The sequence below is a fragment of the Geotrypetes seraphini genome, chromosome 17 (genome assembly GCF_902459505.1).
Source record: "Geotrypetes seraphini chromosome 17, aGeoSer1.1, whole genome shotgun sequence".
Lineage (NCBI taxonomy): Eukaryota > Metazoa > Chordata > Amphibia > Gymnophiona > Dermophiidae > Geotrypetes > Geotrypetes seraphini.
The window spans coordinates 27,771,880-27,798,700 of record NC_047100.1 but is presented as its reverse complement, the minus strand read 5'-3'; the positions used below and the strand labels follow the sequence as shown (position 1 = coordinate 27,798,700).

The 26,821-nt window shown below is 44.5% G+C and overlaps 1 protein-coding gene and 1 long non-coding RNA gene across 4 annotated transcripts in view; one reads left to right on the top strand and one right to left on the bottom strand.

Moving 5' to 3' along the window:
• Positions 1–26,821, bottom strand: part of LOC117351104 — a 219,694-nt gene that overhangs the window by 3,685 nt on the left and 189,188 nt on the right. The window lies entirely within an intron of this gene.
• Positions 1–26,821, top strand: part of PDZRN3 (PDZ domain containing ring finger 3) — a 216,293-nt gene that overhangs the window by 85,398 nt on the left and 104,074 nt on the right. The window contains exon 1 of one of the 3 annotated variants that reach the window (XM_033925874.1): positions 23,520–23,650. The exons of the other annotated variants lie outside the window; for them this stretch is intronic. The gene's annotated coding sequence lies outside the window, so the exon portion shown is untranslated. Of the gene's footprint in view, positions 1–23,519; positions 23,651–26,821 lie in introns of those variants that run through there. 3 annotated transcript variants of the gene reach the window in all.

The following is a 26,821-nucleotide window of genomic DNA, read 5'->3' as shown; positions in this document are numbered from 1 at the left end:
CGAATAATATTCAGGCCGGTTCTGCCCCTCACCCCCGCTTCCCCCGGCTATTTTAAGCCCTGAAAGGCCCCCCCTTAAGCCTTACCTGGTGGTCTAGAGGGTTTACGGGGCAGGAGCGATCTTCCCACGCTCACAGGAAATGGCTGCCTTGAGCTCCCGTAGTCTCTCAAGCCATTTCCTGTGAGCGATCTGCATGGGGCAGGAGCGTGGGAAGACCGCTCCTGCCCCTAAAACCCGCTAGACCACCAGGAGCGCCTTAAGGGGGAGCTTACAGGGCTTAAAATAGCCTGAAAAATGAAAATAAATTTTTTTAATTTAAAACCGCGAATAAGCGAATCCGTAGATACGGAATTCGCAAATACGGAAGTGTACTATCCTCTGCTTCTTATTTACATTGTAAGAAACAATTTAAAATGCATTTGTTCCCCAAATGTTTGTGCAATTAACCGCAAACTGTCACGTTCTTTCATCCATTTGTAGCTTTATTATTTAATCTTTCGTTAACCGCATAGAACTTAACGGTTATGCGGTCTAGAAATTGCTTTTATGTTATGCAATGTTTCCCTTGACACAATCAGGCGGGATCCTTCTCTGAGAATTTGGCTACATGACAACTTACACCTTGTATGTATGAGTGTCACTGCTTTAGTAGCAACGGTGACAGACTTGGTTCAATGGTGCTGTGTCCTCTACAAAGTACGATGACATCTCCTTGACATGACGCCATGGCTTGTCACCCCTCTCACCCATTCCTTCAAATGACACTGACCTGAAGAAGGAACCTATGATGAGGTCTTAATAACATAATATAATACCTATAATTTATTTTTCCTTTATTCAGAAGATCATATGGCCACCTCCAAATGATCTCATCTTACCATGGGAGCAGCACAGCAAGGAACACGTTTGTTCCTTCTCAGTTACCAAAGATACCGGCGTCTACTTTTAACAAAACTGCTTTATTGTTTTGGGGGCTTTTTCTGCAGCCTTGGTGGGTTCCTGTTTCTTTCTGGTCTCCTACCCCCTGCTCCGTCCCTGTTGAAACGAGATCTCCCTGTTGTTCTGGGCTTTGTTTGTCTTGGCATGCTGCTCTTTCTGAAACTTTTAAAGCCAGAAAGCTGCTACAGGACGGTTTCTTCCCCCCTCCTGCCCCGTAAACTGTCCGTGAATAAAGTATGAGTGAGATCTGTTTGCTGTTCTCATGACAGAGCATTGATGTGAGTGTCCAAACGTGCTATGTGTTCGGACACGGTACGAGAGCAGTCGGTATTCTCACTGCTAATGCTCAACTCGTCATAGAACAGAGCCTCATTTTAATGGCATTTAACCAGATCCATCTGACTCACTGCGCAAAATCCAGGATATTTGGAGGACTTTAGACTACTTTTTTCAAGATCCAAACAGGAAAATAAACAAGTCCATAAGTTGGCCAACCCAAAAAGGGGAGGAAAACGGCGACAAGAGTTCAAGGAAGCGTAGGATGAACACAGAGGAGCTAGAATCAGAAAATAATAGTAAATATTGAAAAACTAAGGCCAGTACTGGGCAGACTTGCACGGTCTGTGTCTGAAAATGGCCTTTTGGGTGAGGAGGGCTTCAACGGCTGGGAGGGTGTAGATGGGCTGGAGTGAGCTTTGACGGAGACTTCAGTATTCGGAACCCAAGCACAGTACCGGGTAGAGCTTTGGATTCTTGCCCAGAAATAGCTAAGAAGAAAAAAAACCCAACTTTAAATTGAATCGGGTTGGACAGACTGGATGGACCATCTGCCGTCATCTACTATGCTACTATGTAACCACCCAAGTGATTCAAAACAGCTATGCTTTCTCTTCTAACCCTGTCTATATAATATCTGCCTATTCTAACATCCGAATATACTTTTGGTGACATACTTCCTCTTGTGTATATACTGTAGATAGTATAACTACAACTTCTTGAGACAATATCAAGTTTTCTAATTATGATGGTTAAGAGGAATGCGACAGAGGATAGTGGTAAACAGGGCTCACTCTGAGGAAAAGACCAGTGGTGTGCCCAATGTTTGATTCCTGGGCCAGTTCTTTTTAACATTTTTGAAAGTGATATTGCTGAGAGACTGCCTGGTAAGGTTTGCCTCTTTGTGGACGATACCAAAATCTGCAATGGGGTAAACCTCCCTGATGGTGTAGAAGCTTGAAGAATGATCTGGAATTTGGCAGCTAAAATATAAAGCCCAAAACCCTGAAGGAACGATACCGTTTAGGGGAACTTTTGTGCCCGAAAGAGGAGCGGGACTCGGGTGTGTTCGTCTGTGTTGATCTTAAGGCGGCCAAACAGGTTGAAAAGATGACGGCGAAGGCCAGAAGGAGGCTTGGGTGCATAGGAAGAGGTATGGCCAAGTAGGAAAAAGGAGTTGTTGATGCCCCTGTATAAGACTCTTACGAGACCTCATCCTATATAATAAAACCCTAGCCGCGCATGCGCACTCTTAACTGCGTGCTTCCATTATCTGTAGGTCTGTGGCCGCAGAAGTGCGCATGCGCGAGTCCCCAGCTTTCTTCCCAGCACTTACCTGCACTCGCCGACAGGACTGGCCGCCAGCGCTGGACTCCCTGCTCTCCCCAATATTCGGCTCCTCTCACCAGTGGCACCAGCGTCGGAAAAGGCTTCAGACGCTGGTGGGGATTAAGAGGAGCCGTGGCGACACCTCGTGGGGCGGGAAGCACCGAAAAAACACTCCCCTCCCCTTCTACTGCCCTGATTTTCCCTGCCGTGTCTCTGATGATGTCATCAGAGACGTGCCAGAGTAAATCAGGGCAGTAGAAGGCCCCGAAGCAGCGTGTGTATAGTGCTGCACACGCTCCTGGAATCAGCAGGACCGCGGAAAGGGAAGGGGGGTAAGGGAAACGCTACTGCTGCACAGGGAAGTGGTATGGGGGGAGGGAATGCTGCTGCTGCACATGGAAGTAGGGAGGAGGGGGATCGAAATGCTGCTGTACAGGGAAGTAGGGTGGGGGGAAATACTGCTGCACAGGGACATGGAGGGGGAGGGAATGCTGCTGTGGCTGCTGCACAGGGAAGTGGGGGGGGAAGAAAGACAGACAGCTAGCATCCGTTAATGTAACGGGCTAAGATACTAGTTTAGAATATTGTGTGCAATTCTGGAGGTCACACCTTCAAAAAGATATAAAAAGGATGGAGTTGGTCCAGAGGAAGGCTACTAAAATGGTCAGTGATCTTCATCATAAAGCATATGTATGCTTTGGAGGAAGGGCGGGACAGGGGAGATATGATAGACATTTAAATACCTATGTGGCATAAATGTACATGAGGTGAGTCTCTTTCAATTGAAAGGAAGCTCTGGAATGAGAGGGGGCATAGGATGAAGGTGAAAGGGGATAAATTCAGAAGGACCCTCAGAAAATACTTTTTCACGGAAAGGGTGGTGGATGCATGGAATGTTCTCCTGCTGGAAGTGGTGGAGACGAAAACTGTAATTGCATTAAAGAGAGCTTGGGACAAGTACGTAGGATTTCTAGGGGAGAGAAAGCGATAGCAGATGGAATGGATGTGCAAACTGGATAAGTCATAAACATGCTGCATCAGACCTAAACCCCCAATACAGCCTTATAGTATTACATCTGCTACAAAAACTGATTGGTTTCTTTTCAAATTGCTATCCACATAGAGCTTATCTGATTTAGTATTCCCCGAAATTTGCGGGGGTTACGTTCCTGCAGCCCCCACGAATTTCAAAAAACCGCAAATACTGTAAACACGCCTCTACATCACCTGCATCATTCCCTTCTCTGGGGTCCCGCCCTCTTCTGAGGTTGCTTCCTGTTTCCGGCAAGGCGGGACAGCTGTTGTGTCAGAGGAAGCTCCGGGAAGGAGACCAGGAAGCGACGGTGGACCACGGGGAGGGGAGTGCGGTCCCCGAATCATTGTGCTCGAGCGAGGGCAGCCTAACGCGAGTCACTTGATATCTTGGTAATGCTGGCATGGAAAACCCCGCGAATTGCGGACCGTGAACTCGTGTATGTTGATATTGGTAATGGGAACAGGTAGCTCCTTATTTCGGTAATAAGTCCCATAAGTGATTTCATTTTTCTTCCATAAAATCACCAACTTTCACAAAGCCGCCTTTACTTAACGAACCTTACAGGCGACCTCAAATTTCAGTTTTAACAAGTTGATTTTAATCCTATCACATCAACATGAAAGAAAGATGCTCTGGCAGTTAAACGAAGCGATGCAGAGGGATTATGAGGCTCTTAGGACCTTAGCCTTGGTAGTCCTTCTACCTCAATCTTGTTTAAATGTCACTAAGTACTTTTGACAGTGAATTAAAAACGCAGTATCCTATGACAAAATTAAGGTACTATCCCCGTGAAACCTTTTAAAGTTCATGCATTTTGCTGATAATATTAAACATTCTGATATTAAATCTACTGTAATATCCATTCGCTCTAACCAGTTAGGATTCGCTGTGAAGTCTAGCGTTAATAACGTGGAGCTGGGGGACTTGAGGCTGAGATCTGAATCCCACATCCTCTTGCATTGTCTGTTGGCAAAATATTAGAAATTCTCACCAGTTCTTGAGTAAGGAATCCTTTGCACTACAGATGGTGAAAGGTAAGAACCTGTATATAATATGTAAGTCCTTTGATTGTATCCACAGAAAGAAAGTGCAGGTAGTCCCCTAGTTACAGACGCCCGACTTAAGTACGACTCGTACTTAAGAACGCGGTTGCGGCTTCATTTGATTTCACTGAGCAGTATTTCCAGTGGCATAGACTCCTACATTTTCCTGTAGCTGTGCCTTAGAGGGAACAAAGTCTATACCATTAATTTATGAATTGTTTAATTTTGTATTTATACTTATATGTTATACATGATTGTAGTTATTCATTTATATATTGTACACTGTATTTATTATTTTTTTAATTAAAAAATAATTTATCTAAAAGCATAACTCGGTTTTAACCCAGGGACTGCCTGTATAGAAATAATCAAGCCATTGCGACATCACTGATGAGTTTGGCTATTAGGCATTGGTGGAATGAGGCATTATGACATCACAATCTCCGCTCTGGAATGTTGCTGCTTTTTGAGTTTCTGCCATCTACTTGGGACCCGGGTTGGCCACTGTTGGAAACAGGATACTGGGTTTGAGGGACCTTCGCTCTGTTCCAGTATGGCAACTCTTATGTGAGTCAAGTACAGCCAGTCCTCGAGTTACAGACGCCCGACTTAAGAATGACTCATACTTAAGAACGCAGTTGCGGCTCCATTTGATTTCACTGAGCAGCATTTCCAGTGGCCTAGACTCCTACTCTTCTCGTGCAGCAGATTCAGGAATGATGCATGGCCACATTAAGAACAGTGTGTGGTTGTGCGTGCTGTACCTTAGAGGGAACACCAGTAGGGACAGTCGGTCCTTGTTAGTTGGGAGCAGAAGTAAGCAGCAAGAATCTTAAAATATACAAGTTCTGAGTTACACTTCTCCCTCCGTATTCGGGGGGGGGGGGGGATGTGGGTGGACCATTTTTTAGATAACATCGTCGTTTTTATTATTGAAACTGTGAATAACTTTTCTACTGTTGTTCGCGGTTTTTTAAATAAGCCACTATCACTACCATTGAAATTCGCAACGATTCCCAGCAGCGATTTCAGGGCTTGGAGCAGGCAAGCAGCGATTCAAAGAGAGAATTTAGGGCAAATAACTACATTGGGGACCGAAGCTCGAGGGCATCCGGAAGTGCGTGGACGTCGTCATGTTGACGTCTATGCATGCACAGAGGCCCCTCCATATGGGGGCCCTGGGACGCCGGTGGGAGGGTGCTGGAAGAAGAAAAAGCGTGGAGAGAAGCGACACCAGGAAGGAGAGGCACTGGCACTGACTTACTGCCTAAAGGATGTGCCTCATGCTGCGAGAGGCATGTCCTGTAGGCAGGCAGCCGGCACCGACGCCTCTCTTCCCCGGCACACCTGGAATCTCACGTGCTGCGGCACACACTTTGCGACACACCGACTTCTTTTTGAATAAAATGATCATCTGAAAGAATTCTGATGGGTCCATATATTTTTCGTATGTGATGCTTAAGTCCTTCCCCTCCACTGTCTTTTCTTTATAAGGTAAATAGCTCCAGGTGGGACAGCGTAACAAGCTCCCACGTCTCATACGGGTAGCGGCCTCTTCTTTGTCTTCTCACTTTTCTAATGTTTCGATACTCCTTCTTGGAGGAGAGGTGTCCAGAACTGCGTCCTCCACTGGGGCTCCGGCCTGAACGTATTACATTGTAAAAGAATGACCTCTTTGTCCTTAGATCTCGGTTCCCACCATATTTCCACCTTTGATCGCTGCTGCTTGACTCTCTGCATTCATTCTTGGCTTATATTCAGTTAATGTACCATGATGTGTTCTGGGTTGTGTTACCGCTGTCTGCCCTATTTGCTTTTTTTTTTTCTCTAGAATGCCGTGGTGGTACGGACTTGGCAAGGAGGCCCGGAACCGTCAGAAAACAGACCCGAGGGCAGTGTCAAGTCAAAAAGGGAAAATGTTATTACTAAGGGAAATACATAAACCTGTTTTCCTCACAGGTTCAGTGTTCTTCACAGGAAAGCACAGTCTCACTTTCAATAGCCTACTTCTAGCGTGGCTACTCTCTTCCAAATACACTATCTTCATTACTCGCAACCAAGGGATTCTGAGCCTACGTTGGCAGTCTTCTGTTGCAGGCACTCGACCCCGGAATTCCTTCAAGCATAACCTTCAGACTTCTCTCTCAGCTAGGGTTACCAGATGTCCGAGAAAAGCCAGACTGGGCCTGGTTGCCCGGATGGATTTCCAAAACCTGGCAGTTTGTCCGGGCCCTGAGCTCGGGGCCATGTCTGAAGAGCCACTGAGCATGAGCGGATGCATTGCGATGACATCACACGTGACATCATCACGCTGCATCCATGCATGCTCGGAGGCCCAGACTCGGGGAAGAAGAGACGGGGCTGGAACGGGATGGGCCCATATGCCCTCTTTTTTTTTTTTTTTTTGCACGAACAAATCTGGTAACCCTACTCTCAGCAGACCAGGTCTGCAACCAGAGTTTTACGAGCACTGGTGCAGATTTTAGTGAGGTAATAGCAGAAAACACGCTGGGCACATGCCCATGAATTATTGCACCACCTTTGCACTTAGCACTTTTAATTTTTGCTGTTAGGGTGCGCTAAACGCAAAAACACGGCACACTTTAGAAAAAGACCACACTGGGACAGACCAAAAGTCCATCAAGCCCAGTATCCTACTTCCAACAGTGGTCAATCAAGGTCATAAGTTCCAGCCAAGATCCCAAAAGCGTAAAACAGATTGTATGCTGTTTAAGTGATAAACTTAAATTTTTTTTAAAAAAACAAAAAACCTCTCCACTATTGAATAGTCAGATAAACAACAGTTAATGTACTGGGTAAGTCCACAGACCCTACCTCCGCCACATCACAGGCATAAAAAAACCTTTCAAAATAACATTAACTGGCTGTCACTAACTGTTTTCAAACCATTGAATCACTAAGAACAAGGTTTAACATGTAGGTTCAATTTAAATAAGGTCAACGATTGTTTTGTGGCGTGCTGCCACTGCCTCAGGACCAACGAACCTAACGCCAGCTCCAACCTACAAAAAATAAAACTGTCATGTGGGATACTGGAGCTGCCAGCTTGATCCGACAAAAAAGATGAAACGAGTACTCAGTGCTCAGCAGCTCTGCTTTCTGGCGGTACCATCATGGCGTCTCAGTGTGCTAAAATGTCCCATAGGAACCAATCAGAAGCCACCTTCCCCTGATTGGTCTTCTGGCACACTGGACAGCCAATGGCAACCAGCTGTGAAAACTCCATTCTTAAAGTGGCTGTAATGAGAACACACTGACAGGCTGAGGTTAGTCAGGTAAAATAGAGAATGACCCGGGGACAATTTTTTCTATCCCGGCCCTGCGACTTCTTTTCCTGTCCCTGCCCCAGTCCTGCAAACTCTACCCTCAAATGCACAAATCATAAGTATTCGAGGCTTGTACAGTTAAGGCAGACCTTATAGGAATTGGGCAGGGAGAGGGACAGCGACAAAGCCCGCGGGGATGGGACAGGGAAATTGAGTTCCTGCGGGGACAGGGACAAATTTGTCCCCATGCCATTCTCTAATGTAAAATTGCAAAGTGAAACAAATCGGAAAAACTTAAGAGAAAGAGCCAATGTATGTTGGCATTAAGACCATTCGGTTGCACTGAATTGAGGGCGACAATACAGACTTTTTTCTTTGCGTTGGAGATTTAATCATCTCTTGCCTCCTCGGATATTGCTAGGGATATGATCAACGACAAAACATCCGAGTTGAAAGAAATCGTGCGCAAACGCAGTGCAATGCCACTCTTCTCTTGAAAGCGCTCTTGATGGCATTTTCTCGGTTGCAACAGAAATTTGCACTTATTTGGTGCTGCTAAGGCTCCCCATTCACTGAGACCCGGAGTCTATAAATGGCACGGTCGTCGTTGGCCACCGTAAAAAATGGCCGCCGATCACGCAGTGGCGCAGTGCACAGAATCACGCCTTTGGGAAAGGCGACGGAAATATGGGCCAGGGTTTTCAAAGCCTACATGTCCGGCGCCTACCTGTCATGCGAATCGTGGCTACGGAGGCGCTTTACGGTGCCTAATGCCACGTCTAGCATTTGCCACGCCTACAGTGGCGTTAGGCGTTATGAAGGACATTTGTAGCCGTGATGCGGTTGCTGGTTTTTTTGGAACGCCAGTAGGTGCCTACAGTTTTTCAAAACCACTTTTTAATCTTTTTTATACGGCGTTTTCCACTTAAGTTAGGCACCAGGAGGGCATGTCCCGGAACCTAATTTTAGGCGCCGTTTATAGAATAATAACCAGAGTCTTTAATAAAATAGTGGCATAGTTTTAAGCTGTAATTTACTATTAATTTATTTGTTTATTCTTTGCTGCTGTGTCAGAATGAGTCAGGCCTTTATAAATCGTAAACAAAATGGCAATTCAAAGGCTAGTGCAGACACGGGCAATCTACGGGCCGTTTAGTTTTTTTAATCCGGCCCGCCAAATTTGTCTAAATTTTATTACTAAACGACATTCGTTTTGCATTTTTCCTGCAATGCCTGTGTTTTCCCAGTTGGCGGCCATGTTGAAGATCTCAATGGAGCCGTCGAGGCAGGCCACGGCCAAGCGCTCCGAGCGGCCGCAGGAACGCAGACAGCGGACCGACGAGGGTACGATGCAGAAGAAAGCGCACACGGTGCTCCTGGAACTCCCTCATGGCCAGCCGCAGCTCTGCGAGACGCATGCGTGGGTCGGGCCGGAAGTGACGCCACACCATCCATCTGCTCTTGGTCTGGCCCCTCTGTCAAATTTAAGAACCCATTGTGGCCCACGAGTCAAAAAGTTTGCCCACCCTGGGCTAGTGGCTAGTGTCAGCTTACAATATCAAGCCAGTGATATTAACAGTGGCTTTTATATGGGTGCACCAGCCTTTGAATTGCCATGTACTAAAGTTTGTTTACAATTTAGAAAGGCCTGACTCTTTCTGACACAGCAGCAATGAATAAACAAAAAAATTAACTGTAAATCAGTCCTCTTCATTTTTGGAGCAAGCCAGCGAAAGCTCTACTTTTTCAGAATCTCGCCTCACTGGCTTGCTAAAATTTGGTTCATAGACAAAACCGCGGAAGACAAAGGCGCGTGCCGACAACTGAGCGCAAGACGGAGGCGCGCGCCGAAGAAAATGGCAGTTTTTAGGGGCTCCGACGGGGGTTTTTTGTTGGGGAGCCCCCCCACTTTACTTAATACAGATCGCGGCGGCGTTGTGGGTGGTTTGGGGGGTTGTAACCCCCCTCATTATACTGTAAACTTAACTTTTTCCCTGTTTTTAGGGAAAAAGTGAAGTTTTCAGTAAAATGTGGGGGGTTACAACCCCCCAAACCCCCCACAACGGCCCCACAACGCGGCGCGATCTGTATAAAGTAAAGTGGGGGGTTCCCCCCCCCCGTCGGAGCCCCTAAAAACAGTTATTTTCTTTGGCGCACGCCTTTGTCTTCCACGGTTTTGACCTGACACCTAAAATTTAACCCCTTAATTTCTCCAGGCTGTTAAATCTTGACCGGTTGGATTTAGGGGACTTTTCACCCCAAAAACTAGCTGACTTGGCTGCAAATGTGCTTACTCGGAGGAATACGTTATCCGATAGTTGCCCCAAACCAAGCAAGAGCCCTCCAAAATCTGGTCTGATTTGCACATCCAAACGCCAGCCACACTTGCCCATTGCTGTGGTTAACCTTTGGCTTGTACGTGCTTCACCTTTCACGTGTGACCTCTATTAGAGAAGGCAAACCCAACAGACAGAAGATAATGCCTTTAATTTGCCCTGCTCTCTCCGGGGAAAGCGCAATCCTTCATAACAGCAGAGTGCCAAGACATAGCAATTTTCTCCGCCTTCTGCCATCATCCTTTTCATAATTGAGATTTAATCCATGTTGACTTAATGCCTGGTATAAACCTGCTTAAGTAATCAGTCGGGTAAGGGCGAGAACAATAGTTTTGTAATGGTAATACGCTCTCTTTAAACCTATTTTTATGCACGGTTACAAAGCGTTGAGGAAGAGAGCTCCTTTTTCTGGGCTTCAAAAGAAGGAACCAAGTAGCTTCAATCTTCACGGTGTCTGGAATGAAAGCTTCAGTGTTTCGGGGATTAAACGGCAACTTCTTTAAAGGGGCCACTCGTGTGTGCTGGTGTTTCCCATTCGAGTTTCAGCCAAGCATGAACCGAAGCAGCCAAATTGGTAGCTGGTATTAAGGGAACCCTCTCTGCCACGTGCTTTTTTATTTTTATTTTTTTCTTAGGAGAGCCCTCAACTTCAGAATAGCTTGAACTTTGACCTTGGCCTTTCCAGCTCCGAATGTCACTAAAAAGTAGTCTCTTTAAGGGTTATTGTGCAAACACGGCTATGCACACTTCGTGTTTTGTGATGTCTACTAGAAAGTCCACCCAATAAAAGCCTGACATGGTGGAAATGATGACTACATTTTTTTGCTACTTTGTTAGTTCCTGCCAGAGGTGGATGAACAGTGATCTAGATCCCTGGGCAATAAGCGCCATGGACTCCCTAATCACCCATCGAAAGTGGTTAAGCTAAATGGAGGCTAAGGGAGATTGGGTCTTCTACTGCTCTGGGCCCAATGGTCAGTCCATCCCTGGTTCCTGCTTATCTATAAGCTCCGAGGAATATATCACACTCTCTCCCCTCATTCTTTAAGCTTGTGTGCTCATATTTCCAACCGGTGTACAAATTTGTGCGTGCAATTTATAGAATAAGGTCAGTTGCGCTCATAACATAATTGGAGTTAAGAGCCAATTGGGTATAAGTGGCCTTAATTAGTAGTACCAGTTAGCGGAGATGGGTGTAACTACCCTTAACACTATGCTATAAGTTGTATGCTGAAATTCTAGAATGTGTAACTTCAAGGGGGACGTGAACCTGGTAAGAGCAGATCGGGGCAGTTACTTCCTATTTTGAGCTGACGTTAAGCGCTCACACCTAAAGTTTAGTATGTAAATACAGACTTATGCTAGTATTCTAGAAAAATAATTCTGCACATCCTCCCAGTGCCTAAATTTCAAGGACATTTTGAGAATATACCCTCTATATTTCTGCTCCGTCCAATATTGTTGACCATTCAATGAAAGGACTAAAGCAGAATGAATACTTTGCTTTTTTTTTGTCATGGTTCCAACCTGATCTAGAGTGTTCATTGGGTAACTAACCTGACAGTCAAGTCAACAGACTACATACCCTTACCAGTTCCACAGTACAGGTGGCCATTTTGGTCCAGAAAATTCTATGATATCATCTTACTTCAACACTAACAAGCCACTGTGAAATGGATGGAGCCAGTTTTCAAAAGGTTTATATGCCTACCTTTGGGAGCTAAGCAGGGCCAGCCCTATCACTAGGCAAGACTAAGCAGTTGCCTAGGGTTCCAACATTTTTTGAGGGGCGTGGAGCATGATGGAACAGCTGGGTAGAGTAGCATAGCTAGCAGGGATCCCAATGTATCTGCCAGCCAAAGAGAGAACTGAGTTAGCTAGACAAAGCTGTGAGAACCTATGCTGTGACACCGATTATTCTTCATAAATCAACAAATCAATTGTTTATCCTTGAGTAATACCTATAATGGAGCTCATTGCAGAATGGTTCTGTGACATCTACAAGGATAAACAATGGAATTTGGCATGGGTATTCCCAATTTTGCACAGAAGAAAACATATTTTAGAAAATTTCCCCCTTCAGCTTTGGCCCCCGCTCTGAGGTATACGGAAGTGTTGGCAGATTGCTTGTTTTGGTTAAGGTTTTAGAAGAGTGATTGAGGGGGTAATTGTGCTTCTCTGGGGCTTCAGTGGCACCTAACCTACCTTGTGTGGCCAAAGGCCTAACTTACTGGTGGTGTCCTGAGTGATCAGAAGCAACCAGAGAAGCCAAGTGACCAGAAATGACTGGAAAAGGGGACCAAAGGAACCCAAGGACTGGAAGTGGCTAGAAGAACCAACAGACTTGAAGGACTCGCGAAGCAGTCATGAAGATCCCAAAGAATGTTATGTTATATTAATCAGGTTTTCTATGCTGCCTTTACCTATTCAGTTCATGGTCAGATTACATTACAAGAGGTTGGGTCAGTTACCCAGGAAGTTACAATGGAGAGCTTAGTTTGACACGGACATTCAAGAGTTGCAAGTACAGTTAGGTCATGGTTTAAGCAGGTCATCTTTGGCTCATCATTATGTCTCAGGAGTTGCAATTGACAGTTCAGAAATGGGCTTTTACAATTACCATTTCAATTACTTCCGGGTTGGCTCCCTGCTTTTAAAAGTTTTCTGAACCTGAGGTAGTGGTCACAAGATCGTAGTGTAAATACAATAAAGTTCAGAGAATCCACTGAGCAGGCGAACAACGCCAACCTGTTAGCACCTGAAGCAAAACTGGCGATTCTGAGGTCATTCCGAGGGCGGAGTCAACACTTGGCCAGTCAAGTGCCAATATTCAGCACTTAGCTGGCTAAGGTCACTGGATAAATAGGACACATAACCGGCAGTGGTGTTGACGATTCAAAGCCAAAGCCTGGACCTAGTCCAGCATCGAATTTCTGAGCATAACGTTGGTGGCAGTCACTGTCAGCCCAATATTGACCCCTTTGTCTTTGGAAGCATGGCTCTTTTAACTGGCTACTCTTACCTATGGAGTTTTGTAGAATGCGTTGCTTATAAGTGCGAGTCTCAACACTTATTACGTATGTAGGTAGTAAAAAAAAAAAATCATCACTTTCGACACCTGTAAGTACTGGAGCTTCCCTGTAAGGCGCTCCATGATGTCATGGTTTGTGCACGTCTATCGTTTTAAAATGTCTGCTTCTGTGACAAGCGTAGGGAAATTACATTACATTAGTGATTTCTATTCCGCCATTACCTTGCGGTTCAAGGCGGATTACATTCAAACTAAAAACAAGAATTACATTCAAAATTTGAAAGAATAGAATAAGCGATGATATAAAATTTTTAAGGTAATAAAAAAAAAAAAAAAAAACAACGTTGGGTAGAGTTACCAACTGGAAGTAGAAGTCTTTAGGAGATAAGAATGGGGTGAATTATGTGGTTTTAGATAACATTAGGTAAATAGAAGAATATTAGAGAATACTAAGGGTATAGAGAGAGTGTTGGGTTGGGATTGGTCGTGCTGGATAGGTTTTATGTGTTTTTTGGTTTTAGTATCTCTCTTGAAGGTGTTGTAGTTTGTAGTTGAAGATAACAGGGTGGTGATTTGTCTGTCCAGTTTAGCTGCTTTGGAGGCTATTAGGTTGTCATAAAGTTTTTTTCGTTTGACATTTTTGGATGATGGATGAGAGAATAGTGAGTGGGTTCTTCTGTGTCCTATATGTATTTTACAAAATGGCCTCCATTTACTGTATAGTCAGTGAAGGATATGTAAATGCTCTGTACCACGATGCCCCAAATCGCCAAAACCCCAATGAACACCTTTTGAAGCACATGTACAGATAACCGTCACAGAAACACTCTTAACTCTGTATTGTAACACCATTACAGAAGCTCATGTAAACCGCTCTGAATCGATTCCCCTGTCATTAGCAGCGGTATAGAAACATTCAGTAAACAAACAACAACAACAAAAAAAAACCCTTTGTAAACTAGGTTGAAAACTGAATGCTCTCGACCAGGACATTCCATATCTGCCCCCCGACGCCGTACGCAAAATCTGCACAGGTATGTGAATTCTTGTTAAAAAGGGGAAGCTGGGCTTGCGTAATATTTTTAGTTCAATTCTTCCCAGCCCAAAGAAACATAATTCACACTTCTGTAACAAATTTCTTTAGCAAGGAAAGGCAAAGCGAAACGTAGGCTGTATCTTGGTGACGATTGTCATTTACTGAGAAGAACTGATCTTATTTCAAAGCAACTAGCGAAGTCCAAATGTTCTTTCATTAAAAAAAAATAATAAAGGCATTCTTTGATTTAATGGAAGCACACCTGACGTTGCTTGTATCCAGCGCAAGTGGCCTGTGATGTGGTCCAATGAGGACTTAAGCCTATTTTCAAGGGTCATTGATTTTTCTGGCTGTTACTTGATCAGTTTAGAAAGGACTAATTTGTTAAATCAAGCAAGGCTTAAAACCGTGCGATGATTATTATCTTCCTGGTCGTTCTCAGCTAAACATAAACAGTATTTTGCCTTCAAGTTGTTTTCTCGCACAAAGGGAATAAGGCTTGTCCCTTTGAAGATCTTGTTGGTGACTTCTCCTGTACGGAGAGAACTCTCTTTGCTTACATTGGACATTAACCCCTCCTTTACAAACGCCGGCCGCCGCGGTGACGGCTCAGACGCTCGTAGGAATTCTATTCGCGTCGGAGCTGTTAGCGCAGCGGCCGGCGTTTGTAAAGGAGGGGATAAGTGCCCTTTGGTGATTTATTAAAAGTCGAAATGTATGCCTCCAGGGTCCAGAACATTCTTTTTATAGATGGTATCAGCAATTATGGACAGCCTGAAAATGAACATAACGGGAGGGAGGGGACCCAGCTGCAAGACTTAAGCCTCGGTGATCGTATAGCTCAAAGCCTCCGATTTATTTCAGCATCATTCATGGGCTTACGTAACGGAGCGGTGTAGAAAAACCAGACACAATCGGAGTGTGCATTCAGGCTGGGAAATTATCAGTGCGTGAAGAATCGACGATGTTGGATTTCCTGAATTAATGCACTTTAAAACATGTTTGTGTGTTAAATTACAAAACAAAAAAAAGCAATAATTCAAAATTCCACAATCAAAAATAACAAAATTCAGAACAAAAATTGAACTTTTAAACTTAAATTTAGTAATTTTAAATGTGCCCTCAATTTTTAGCATCTCCAAAATTAATCGTAGATTCAATAAATGATTGAGTCATCTGTGGAGAGGAGGCAGGACCTCAGACCACGTGTGTGTGTGTGTCACATACCGGCCAGTGGCCATTCAGCCAATACCTCTGACGCAGGCGCTTATATATTTAAAAATGTATATACCGTATAGAACTATGCAGTTAATATGTTGATTACATACATAATAATATACTGATCTTGCATAGATGTGGACAAACATAAGAAGAACATAAGAAGTTGCCTCTGCTGAGGCAGACCAGAGGTCCATCTCGCCCAGCGGTCCGCTCCTGCGGCAGCCCATCAGGCCTAGTGCCTGAACAGTGGTCTCTGACTAATTTTATAATTTACCTCTAATAATCCTGTCCCTATAACCTTACCTCTACTCCTATCTGTACCCCTCAATCCCTTTGTCCTCCAGGTACATCTTATCAATTAAACATTCAGCAGTAAAACGTTAAAACCCAAATATCCATTAGCATTGTATCTTCCAGGAAGAACAGAAAGAGCAACATTCTTCATAGGAAAGCATTAACAAAGAGCTGCGTTTTCAACATTTTCTTAAAATGAATCTTTCCAACACAAAATCGCAGTAGGCCTGGCAGAGCGTTCCAAAGTTTGACACCCAAGACCGACATCATTGACGCTCCAATTCTAACGGGAGTAATAGACATCTTCCCCATTAAACTTAATTTCGCAGTGTTTTCAGACCTTAGATTTCTTCTAGGTCAGTAAATTTCAAACGCCTCTCGTAGTACTTGTGGAGCAATAGGGACAGATGGATGACTGCAATGATCTTAAAATGCACTCTTTTCCAAATAGGCAGCCAGCGAACTGTTTCAGTGTAGGGGATATATGTGAACTCCTAGTACTCCGGGTCCATGTTATTGTACATCCCAGATTGAAATAAACAAGACTTCTCGTCATCTCACTGGCTCTTGCGGAGTGCTCGTTGTCCGCTCCCACCGTCTCCTTTGCTGTTTGGTACCTTTGGTTTGTCATCCTGTTGGCCTTTTGCTCGCAAAATGGTTGTTGCAACATTGGGTTTTCTATTGGCCCGCCTCCCGTTACGGGTGCAAGTAGGAGGAGCTACCACGGTGCAGTGGGTTATGCCAGCCGTGTTATTTCCAGTGTTAAGATGTTCCAATGCTGTGTAGGCCTGAGGACACCTGGTGAGCTATCTATAGTAATTTGTATGCGGTAATCCAGAAAATTGCCAACCAAAAAACAACAAATGCAATCCTGAACCCAATAAACAGAAGAACAGCGCTGAGGAAGCCGTGAGTAGCGCTAGAGAATCGCTGCCATGCCGGTGACTCATTTGCATTTGAAAAGGTGAGGGAAGGGGGGGTCTTGGAATGGGAAGAGGAAGAAAGAAAGGATATCCCAGCCATGGAGACCCCCTAGAGCTGTGGAACCCAGGACAGCTGCCTTGTTTGCCCACCCCCACTTCCCCCCAACACCAGCACCGCTGGGTGCCTTAAGCCTGCTAAGCACGAGAACCCGGAGGCAGTGCCTATTTCCAGTCATGGTGGTGCCTCCCTCCTCTTGTGCAGGTTTCCTGTTTGGGAAGTTGAGATTTCCAACCTTGCAAAGTCACTATTTCACTCCCCTATTCGTAGGACTGAGCCGAGACTACAGACTGGAAGCCAGATGCTTATTAGGAGCTTGAGCTTGTCTGTTCCCAAATGTACAGTACATATGTGGTGATGTTGTACCACGAAATCCAGGTGTTTCCTGTCTGAAACTGAATGGGCTTGTGGTAGATTTACTGAACCATGCTTTTAGATTTTTCATAAGCAGAAAAGCAAGATGACTTTTTTACCTGACTTTCAAAATATGAGGATGAGTGAAGTTTAACATGTTTCAAAAATATTGAGAAAGCTAATATCAACTTGAGGAAAAAATGGTTCATAGACAACGGCGCGAAAGACAAAAGCGCGCGCCGACAATTGAGCACAGCGCGCACCACCGCGCCGCTCTAAATTACACTTTTTAGGGGCTCCGACGGGGGTTTTTGTTGGGGAACCCCCCCCAGTTTACTTAATAGACATCGCGCCTGCGTTATGGGGGGTTTGGGGGGTTGTAATCCTCCACATTTTACTGTAAACTGAACTTTTTCCCTAAAAACAGGGAAAAAGTGAAGTTTTCAGTAAAATGTTGGGGGTTACAACCCCCCACATCCCCATAACGCCCCCACAACGCGGCGCAATGTCTATTAAGTAAAGTGGGGGGGTTCCCCCCCAAGCCCCCCGTCGGAGCGCTAAAAACAGTAATTTAGAGCGGTGCAGCGGCATGCGCTGCGCTCAATTGTCTGGGCACGCCTTTGTCCCGGCGCGCTTTTGATCTGACACCGGAAAAAATGAGTGCTTTTATATGGATAGGAGGGTGTTTGCTCTGCAAATTAACCGTCTTGGGGACTTTACATCACAAAGTTATTTTTTTCAGCAAAATTTGCTGACTAGTTCAGTTTGATATATCCAGATGATAGACGTGTGGTTTGGTTAGCATGCATTTGGCTCGATAGTGCTTGCAAAATCAATTGAACTCACATTAAACTTGCAAATTAATGCGAGTACAATCAATTTTGCACACATTACAAAATACTAAGACATAGTACAAACACTTGAAAGAACGTGAAAGAAACAAAGCTTGAAAATTTTAGCAAAGAGTCTGAAAAATCTGAAAATTAACTTGCTTTTTTTTTTCCTCTGCGCAGTCTGTAATAGTTAAAGTTTCCAGGAATGGCTATTCTAGATCAGTGGTTCCCAACCCTGTCCTGGAGGACCACCAAGGCCAGTCAGGTTTTCAGGCTAGCCCTAATGAATATTCATGAGAGAGATCTGCTCCATGCAAATTCATTAGGGCCATCTTGAAAACCCGACTGGCCTGGTTGGGAACCACTGTTCTAGATTAAATGAAGGTTTAAAAAAAAAAAAAAAATCTCTTCTTTGAGATCATACATTCACTTTTGAATTATAGTCCCAATTTAACTTTCTGGGCAAATCTGTTCTAATACCTTTCATTTGAATTTCAAGAATGCCCAGCTTCATTTGAAACTGAAATCAAGTTTGGCTCAAGTTGAATCGCTAAAAAAAAAAAAAATCTGAACATGGATTACACTGCGCCCGGGGATGTATAGCTGTCAAACCTACTCAATTACCATGCTAATTAAACCAATTTTTTTTTTAAAAACCTAAGGGCTCCATTTATGAAGCCGCGTTAGCGGTTTTAGCGCCACGCGGCTTTTTAACCCACGCTAAACCCTTGCCACGCGGCTGGAACTGACGCCAGCTCAATGCTGGCGTTAGCGTCTGGCGCTGCCGGCAGTTTAGCGCACGCTATTACGTGCTTGATGTCATTGCGTCACATCCATGTATGCGCGGATGCCATCTGGGGGCAGGACAGGGCGTGACAGAGGGCGGAACTAGGCAGTCCTGGGGGGCGTGGCCACAGGGTCCGGATTTTCCAAATATCTAGATTCAAAACATCTTTCCGTTATGACTGAAGCCTGTTGTGACTTAAACATCTTTCTGTTATGATTAAAAATATGTTTTACAAAGATGCTTTAGGCTTTTTTGTTGCTGGCCGCGGCGGTATTTCCTCCGACGCTCATAGGGATTTAATGAGAGTCAGAGGTAATACCACCGCAGCCAGCGGTAAAAAAAAAAGTCTAACATGGCTTTATCAAAGGAGCCCGTAGATATTAAAGTAATAAATAGTTTTCTGGCGATACTGTGAAGTCTTGTAAGAACACTTCTCCAGAAGATTCTGGCAGGGCAACATGGCTGTCTGCTCCAGAGAATTAATGCAGTATTCAGTTCTGGATTTATCTGGCTTCACTCTGTTTTCATGCCACAGAATTATACTTAAATGTCAAATAATTTCCCTTTGTGTTGAAACTACCCTTGGAGCTGACTTTAAACTTCTTTCGCATACGTCAAATCCAGCATTAGTTATTCCTGGAATGGCTCTGTCTGCGAAAGCATTTATTTTTGTTTTGACATGCTGAAATCAATGTAGCTTCCAAAAGCTAGTCAAGAGAGGTATTAGGTTCAATCAAATGGTACCAACTTGCCTTAGATGAATTATATTTTACTTTTTCTCCAGTTGTATCAGATCTGAATATCTGTATTTGGCCTCTAATAGTTGCCATTTGGTAGGCCCCAGTTTCCTTGATATAACTTAACTGGTTAAGTCTGCTGAATATTTGGTTAAAGTTATCCAGATGGGGGTCAACATTAGCCGGCGGCAGTGAGTAGTAAGTATTTCAGCTGCTGTTGGCGTTACACCTGGCTATTTGATACTGGAAAAACTAAACAAAACCCTTAACCAGTTTAGAACCCTATGAAGAGACAACTGCACCAACAGAAAAAAAAAGAGACCTCAGATTTTAGGTGACCCGTCAAAAGCGTGCCGGACTTTGTCGCACCGACAATCGAGTGTAAGACGTATGCTTGCCGCTGGTCCCGCCGCTTTAAAGCCTTACTGTTGGGGGGGGTGGAGGGGGTATGGGGGAAACCCCCCTACACACTACATGTTCAAGTCCTCGTGCTCACATTGGTGGGGGGGGAATCCTCCCACTACACTTTAAAAGTGTCAACCACCGAAAACTTAAAGGAAAACGGAAGGAGGGGGTATGTGTGGGGGTAAGATTATTCAGAATCATCCTAGGCCAGGAGTCGGCAATCTTTTTACAGCAAAGAGACAATTTATCCAAAATGTTTGACCCAAGATCTACAAAGAGCTGCAAGGTGCAGCTTCTCTCCCCTCCAACCCCTCGCAGGTCTCTGCACCTCCCATCCCTCCCTCCCTCCCCATCCGATAGCCAAGGTTCTCTCCCCTCTCCAGGCTCCGACCCTTTAATCTCCCTCCCAACCCCACAATTCCCTCCCCCCTGGGCCTACCGAGGCACCTCGTGGTCCAGCGGAGGGGAGAGAGTCTTTGTGGAAGGAGCGCGGCCTTCTCGCTCATGTCTCCTCGCGGCGGCTGTGACCTCTCACGGTGACTCGCAGTACTACAGGAAATGCCGCGAGCAGCTGCGAGAGGTCATGTGGCTATTTTAGAAGGCAGCCGCAAGGAGGGCTGCACTCCTGCCAAAAAAGACCCCTGCTGGACCACCAGGTACCTGGGCGGTAGGCCTAGGGGAGGGGTAAATCAAGGGATTGGGGGTCTGGAGAGCTGCAGCCACATGCAAGAAGAGCCGCAGGTTGCCGACCTCTGTCTTAGGCAATTGGCCCCCCTTCCCCCGATCACCCCTCTAATAATACTGTACATACTGTTAATGTATACAGCTGCTGGGTGGATCATAAGCAAAATTGTAAAATGGAAAACCTACTCATGTCTATTTTATAAGGCTTTTCCTGAGGGTTTCCTAAAACAACAAAACAAAGAGAAAAGGGAGGTCCCAACCTAAACTGCAGTAAAAAAACCAACTGAGAGCAAACAAAACAATACTGCAGATCTGTACAAGACTTAGGCAAAATTAATTGTGACAAAATAAATATATGTAAACCCTTTTACCAATCAAGGGACCCGACACGGTCCGTGTTTCGGACAAACCTTCGTCAGGGGTCCATGGTAAAAAAGGATAACAAAAAAAGTCACAAAAATTGCTAACATTTTGCTGCTACTCTACAATTTTTGTGACACTTTTTTTGGGTTTCCTAAAACAACCATAAAAAGGAAATTGCCACCATCCCAGTGAAGCATTTTCGCAGTGTGAAGTGAAAGCAGCAATTCTTCACTCCTCCGATCAGAAACATTAATCTGTAACTTTGGGTATCTTCTTTTTCAGCGATACGATATTCATACTAGTGGGTTTTTTTTTCTCTGAAAGATCTTTTTTTTTCCCCCATTAGAAGATATAGCTGAAGTTTTATTTCCAGCTGTGCGGTAGATTGGCACCGAGAGGTATAAGCCTAAAATGATAGTATTTTGCTTTTAATAGTCGCTGTTTGGGAGGCTCAGCTGTCTCGTAAGCGAGACCGAGTTCAGCGTTAAGCAGCTCCGCTCTCAGGATGAAATACGCCTCAGAGCACCCTTCAACTGCAAAGCACCAAACGATACGCCTATCCCCACTTTATACCGAGCCACTGGACTCCTTAACTTTAGAAAAGCAATAAAAACACATCTCTTCACCCAAGTCTTAACTCCCACTCACTGCCGTCAGATACCTAAACCCAACCCTGTAATGTCCTGCCTAAATTAGATTGTAAGCTCTTCTGAGCAGGGACTGTCTATTAGATGTTAAAATGTACAGCGCTGCGAACGCCTTTTCAGAAATAATAAATAGTAGTATTAGATCCCTAGCATGTGTCGAATTAGGATAAAACTTGTACAGTAATTTTGGCAAATTGTAACCTGTTCATTGTATATTATGTATGTTAACCTGTAACCCGTACTGAGCTCTTTGGGGAGGACGAGAAATAAAATAATTATTAAGTAAAATAAAAACCAGATGCTATTGCACCCTCTAGTGGTAACTTCCTAGTATTGTAGAAGAAAGCTTATTTTTTTCTTATCTGTATTCTATTAAGTGTTTATTTAATAATAATAATAGCTTTATTTATATCCTGTCATACCTTTTCAGTTCAAGATGGTATACAGCAAGTGGAGCTGTAAGGACAGCGAGGCTACATCAGTTAGATTTGGGAGGGACAGATAGACAGGTGACTGGGAGAAAAGGGGGAAGGGATGTGTAAGGCATGGTAGGTGTTGAGCAGAATTGAAGGGTCAGATAAATCTGTCGAACAGGTGGGTTTTTAGTGATTTTCCAAATGAATGGTATGTTAGTGAGTCCAGAATGAGGTCACTTAAGGTGTTGTTCCAGACCCCCCTGCTTGAAAGGAGAGTGTCCTGTTTTGAGGAATCTTTTGAATTTGCATCCTTTGGGAGAAGGGAATGGGAACAGCAGTGTTCTGCGTGAGAAGCGGGGTTTGTCCTGCAGGGGGAGGTGTTTCAGGAGGTAGGTGGGTGCGGTGCCGAAGACAGTCTTGAAGCAGAGGCAGCCGAATTTGAAAAAAAATTCTGACCTCGAGAGGTAGATAAGCTGTGCCGACACCTTCTCCAATAGGAGCTCAACGTGAGTTGCATTCAGGTGCACCAAACATTTCCCTGTCCCTGGAGGGCTAGCAGTTAGAGAATGACACGGGGACAAATTTTTCCCCGTCCCCGCTGGAGCTCATTTTCCCGTTCCTGCCCCATTCCTGCAAGCTCTGTCCTCATGCGCACAAGCCTCAACCACTTTAAAATCATAAGTGTTCGAGGCTTGGGCGGTTAAGGCAGAGCTTACATGAATGGGGCAGGGACAAAACTCATGGGGACGGGGAAATTGAGTTCTTGTGGGGACAGACAAATTAGTCCCCGTGTCATTCTCTACTTCAAGCTCTCCAGGCCAGAAAAGCCTCCTCTTTAGATAGACTCTTGATACTAAAGATTCATGACCAGGAAATGGGGGAAGCAGTCAGGAGTGGGGAGTAGAACATGAAGAGGGGGATAGTATTGCCATCAGTTTTGGGGGTTCAGATTTCTGGAGAGCGCGTTCACCCTGCTAAATGACCAGGGCTAATGTTAGATGGGTGTGAAACAGGGCAGTTGCCCTGAGCCTCCAGGCCACACGGGGGCTCCAAAACTGCCCAAATTGAAAGAAAATGCAGCCTGCCAGCTGGCTTTGGAGCCCCTCCCCAATTCCTGTCTTGAACCTCAACATGTGTATCGCAGACCTCACCATTAGCCAAGACTTATTAACATAAATGTATCTGGTATAAGTAATAGAGCTCTGGTTCGCCTGGAAGTTACAGAAAAGTACCCTAGACATTGTGTGGGGCGGTTCTGGATTTATTTTATGTTATAACATTTTATTGAAGGAAACAAATAAATATACAATAATATAATGCAAATAGATATGCATTGTGATTGAATTCACAGTTATGATATTTCCAGATTTATTTATTTTTTTTTACGTTCTTTTTTTTCAGAGCCATATTTTTAGCACAGATCTGTGAAACTGGGCAAACTTGCTGCGTTGCTTAATCTCCAGTTCTTGTCATTACTGCTCAAACACGACAAGTTGTAAGAATTACCACATCTTCAGCATCATACTGAGGTGTGAGAACGCCTTGTGACAGCACATCTATACCAAGTGTGTTGTTTGAATTCCAATCCAGTGATGCAGCTGAAGGTAGAGCAAGTGTAAGTGATATACCCCAGGTTTTCCAAGTTCTGCTACATTCTGCCTTGCAGAGAAATAGCTTGTTCTTTGCTCCGGTGAACTGAGAATGTGCTCCTGGCTCTGTTTCTGTTAGCTCCGTTCTCTGTCTCTGCGAGTGGGAGGAAGGAAAGTGACCTGAATTTGTAGAGATAACCGTTAGCCGCTGGATGATGCGATAAAGTTGAAAGATTTTGTGACAAGTGTGTGGCGCAGTGATTAAAGCTACAGCCTCGGCACCCACGCTGCTCCTTGTGACTCCCGAGTCACTTAATCCCCCCACTGCCCCAGGTACGTTAGATTGTGAGCTGAGATTGTGACGTCATAATGCATCATTCTACCAATGAATATGCATTGAAAGGAGTGCATGCAAATAGATCTCATGCATATTCATTTGTGAAATCCTGGATTCCGGCCCTCGAGGACTGGAGTTGCCCACCCCTGGGCTAGACAGAAAGGTGTATGCTTCGCAAGGGAAAGGGATTGGCGATAGCTTTTCTGCTCGAAACTTAATATTAATGCATGAAATCATATTTTCTTGAGGCTTAACGCAGAATTACCAGACTGGAGCCAAGACATCGCGTGTGCGGTTCAGTTCTTATGCACATCTGCTACCAATAAGGAATTCAGTCGGATTTATGACCTTTTGAGAATCTTTCAGGTAAATTTCCTCATTGACACGACGCCTCATATGAGTGGGTTGATGGGAAAGATTGTACAGGTCAAGAGGTAATTTTAGGAATTACATTTCAAGAACAGGATTTTGTTCTCGGCTCAGAAAAAAAAAAAAAAAAAAAAAGAAACAGTTCCAACTTAGGGAATTTTTTAAGCAGATAAATCAAGAAAAACTGTTCCTATACAGTGAATTGCAAATCATCTAACTAGGGTTACCAGATTTTCCCAAAGGAAAATCCAGACCCATGGCCACGTCCACGGGCCCTGCAACAAATGCCGCTGAAGGCAGGAAGCAAGAGCAGCCCTGCAGTAGGAAGCAAAAATGGGCCTTGCAGTACCACAGTTTGCCTTGTTATACATTATATCAAACTCTACAGCAGGTTGGACACCAGTGGAAGGTAGGGATGCTCTAAGGAAACATGGAATTAAGCATGAGGAATAGCTTAGGGCAGGGGTAGGCAATTCCGGCCCTCGAGAGCCAGAGGCCAGGTCAGGTTTTCAGGATATCCACAATGAATACGTATGAGATGGATTTGCACGCACTGCCTCCTTGAGATGCAAATCAATCTCATGCATTTTTATTGTGGAGAATCCTGTAAACCTGACCTGGCCTCCGGCTCTCGAGGACTGGAATTGCCTACCCCTGGCTTAGGGTAATGCAAACAGGTGGTGTTATCCAGGCAGTGTGATTATACTGGACATTCTTCAACACTTTTGGGTGTATCTTACAGATTTTTGGCTGCTGATCACAAAAATCACATTAAAAATTATGTAACATGTAATTAATACCTGACGCCAAGATTAAGGAAGGCATTTTTGTCGGTTCACAGATCAGACACGTCATCAGTGACGAGAGATTTGAAGATCTGTTAGCTGGGCCAGAGAAAAATTGCCTGGAAAGCATTCAAGGAGGTCGTTGAGAATTTTCTTGAGCACCAATCTATAGTCAGCTGGTTGACAAAGTTCTTAGAGCGTAAAAAACCATGAAGTGCTAACATGTCACTGAAGAAGCACTTTCTACATTCACACTTGGGCTTCTTCCCCGCAAATCTTGGCGCAGTCAGCGACAGACATGGCGAAAGGTTTCACCAGGACACTGCCGCTATGGAAAAAAGTTATCGGGGCAACTGGAATCCATCAACGCGGGCTGACTATTGTGGAGCACTGCAATGAGATGCACAAACGAAAATCAGCAGGAAGACACTTTTGGCCGTGGCGAACTATCACAGCGTATCAGAAACACTGTGCATTAAAACATGTTACAGTCAATTAAAGATACCATCGTGTTTCTCAAAATTCCTATGTGATACAGTCAGTGGGAAATTACTTATTTGTGTTTATTTTGAAGGGGGTCTGTCATAATCGCCAGTTTGTTTATAGGGAGCAAAACGTTTGGGAAAAAATTGTTGTCCAGTGTTATCAAACACAAATAAATCTGTGTATCTGCTTTCAGTTTCCATAGAGAGAACAAGAGGGCACTCTCTAAAGTTAAGAGGGGATCGATTCCGTACAAACGTAAGGAAGTTCTTCTTCACCCAGAGAGTGGTAGAGAACTGGAATGCTCTCCCGGAGGCTGTCATAGGGGAAAACACCCTTCAGGGATTCAAGACAAAGTAGATAAGGACAGGTTGTTCACCCTCTCCAAGGTAAAGAGAACGAGAGGGCACTCTCTAAAGTTGAAAGGGGATCGATTCCGTACAAACGTAAGGAAGTTCTTCTTCACCCAGAGAGTGGTGGAAAACTGGAACGCTCTTACGGAGTCTGTTATAGGGGAAAACACCCTCCAGGGATTCAAGACAAAGTTAGACAAGTTCCTGCTGAACCAGAACGTACGCAGGTAAGGCTGGACTCATTTAGAGCACTGGTCTTTGACCTGGGGGCTGCCGTGTGAGCGGACTGCTGGGCACGATGGACCACTGGGTCTGACCCAGCAGCGGCAATTCTTATCTTCTTATGTAAACATTGGCCAGAGTTCTGCATATATGCTGTTACTGTATACCCAACAGCTTTCCTCAGCTGGCGTGATCAGTTTACTGTTTGTCAATGGACCAGAAGATGGCGCCAGAAGACAGGAAACATTCGGTCATGGTCTTCGTTTTCTTTAGAGTTTAATACATATATATAGTGCAGAAGAAAAGTGCAACACAGTAAGAGCAAAATGACCGCTAAAATTAGATCACCTCTATATAAATGCTATGTAAATTACTCTCCTAAGCAGTTAAATCCTGAAATGTTTCATTCTATAAGGTAATTTTAACTCCTGATTAAATTGTAAGCTCTGTTGAATAGGGACTATCCTGTCTCTTACATGGTTAATATAATGTACAGCGCTACGTGTGTTTGGCAGCTCTATAGAAAGATATAGTGGTGCTAGAAAAGGTTCAAAGAAGAGCGACCAAGGGGATAAAGGGGATGGAAAGACTAAAACGGTTGGGGCTCTTCAGCTTGGAAAAGAGACGGCTGAGGGGAGACAGAATCCC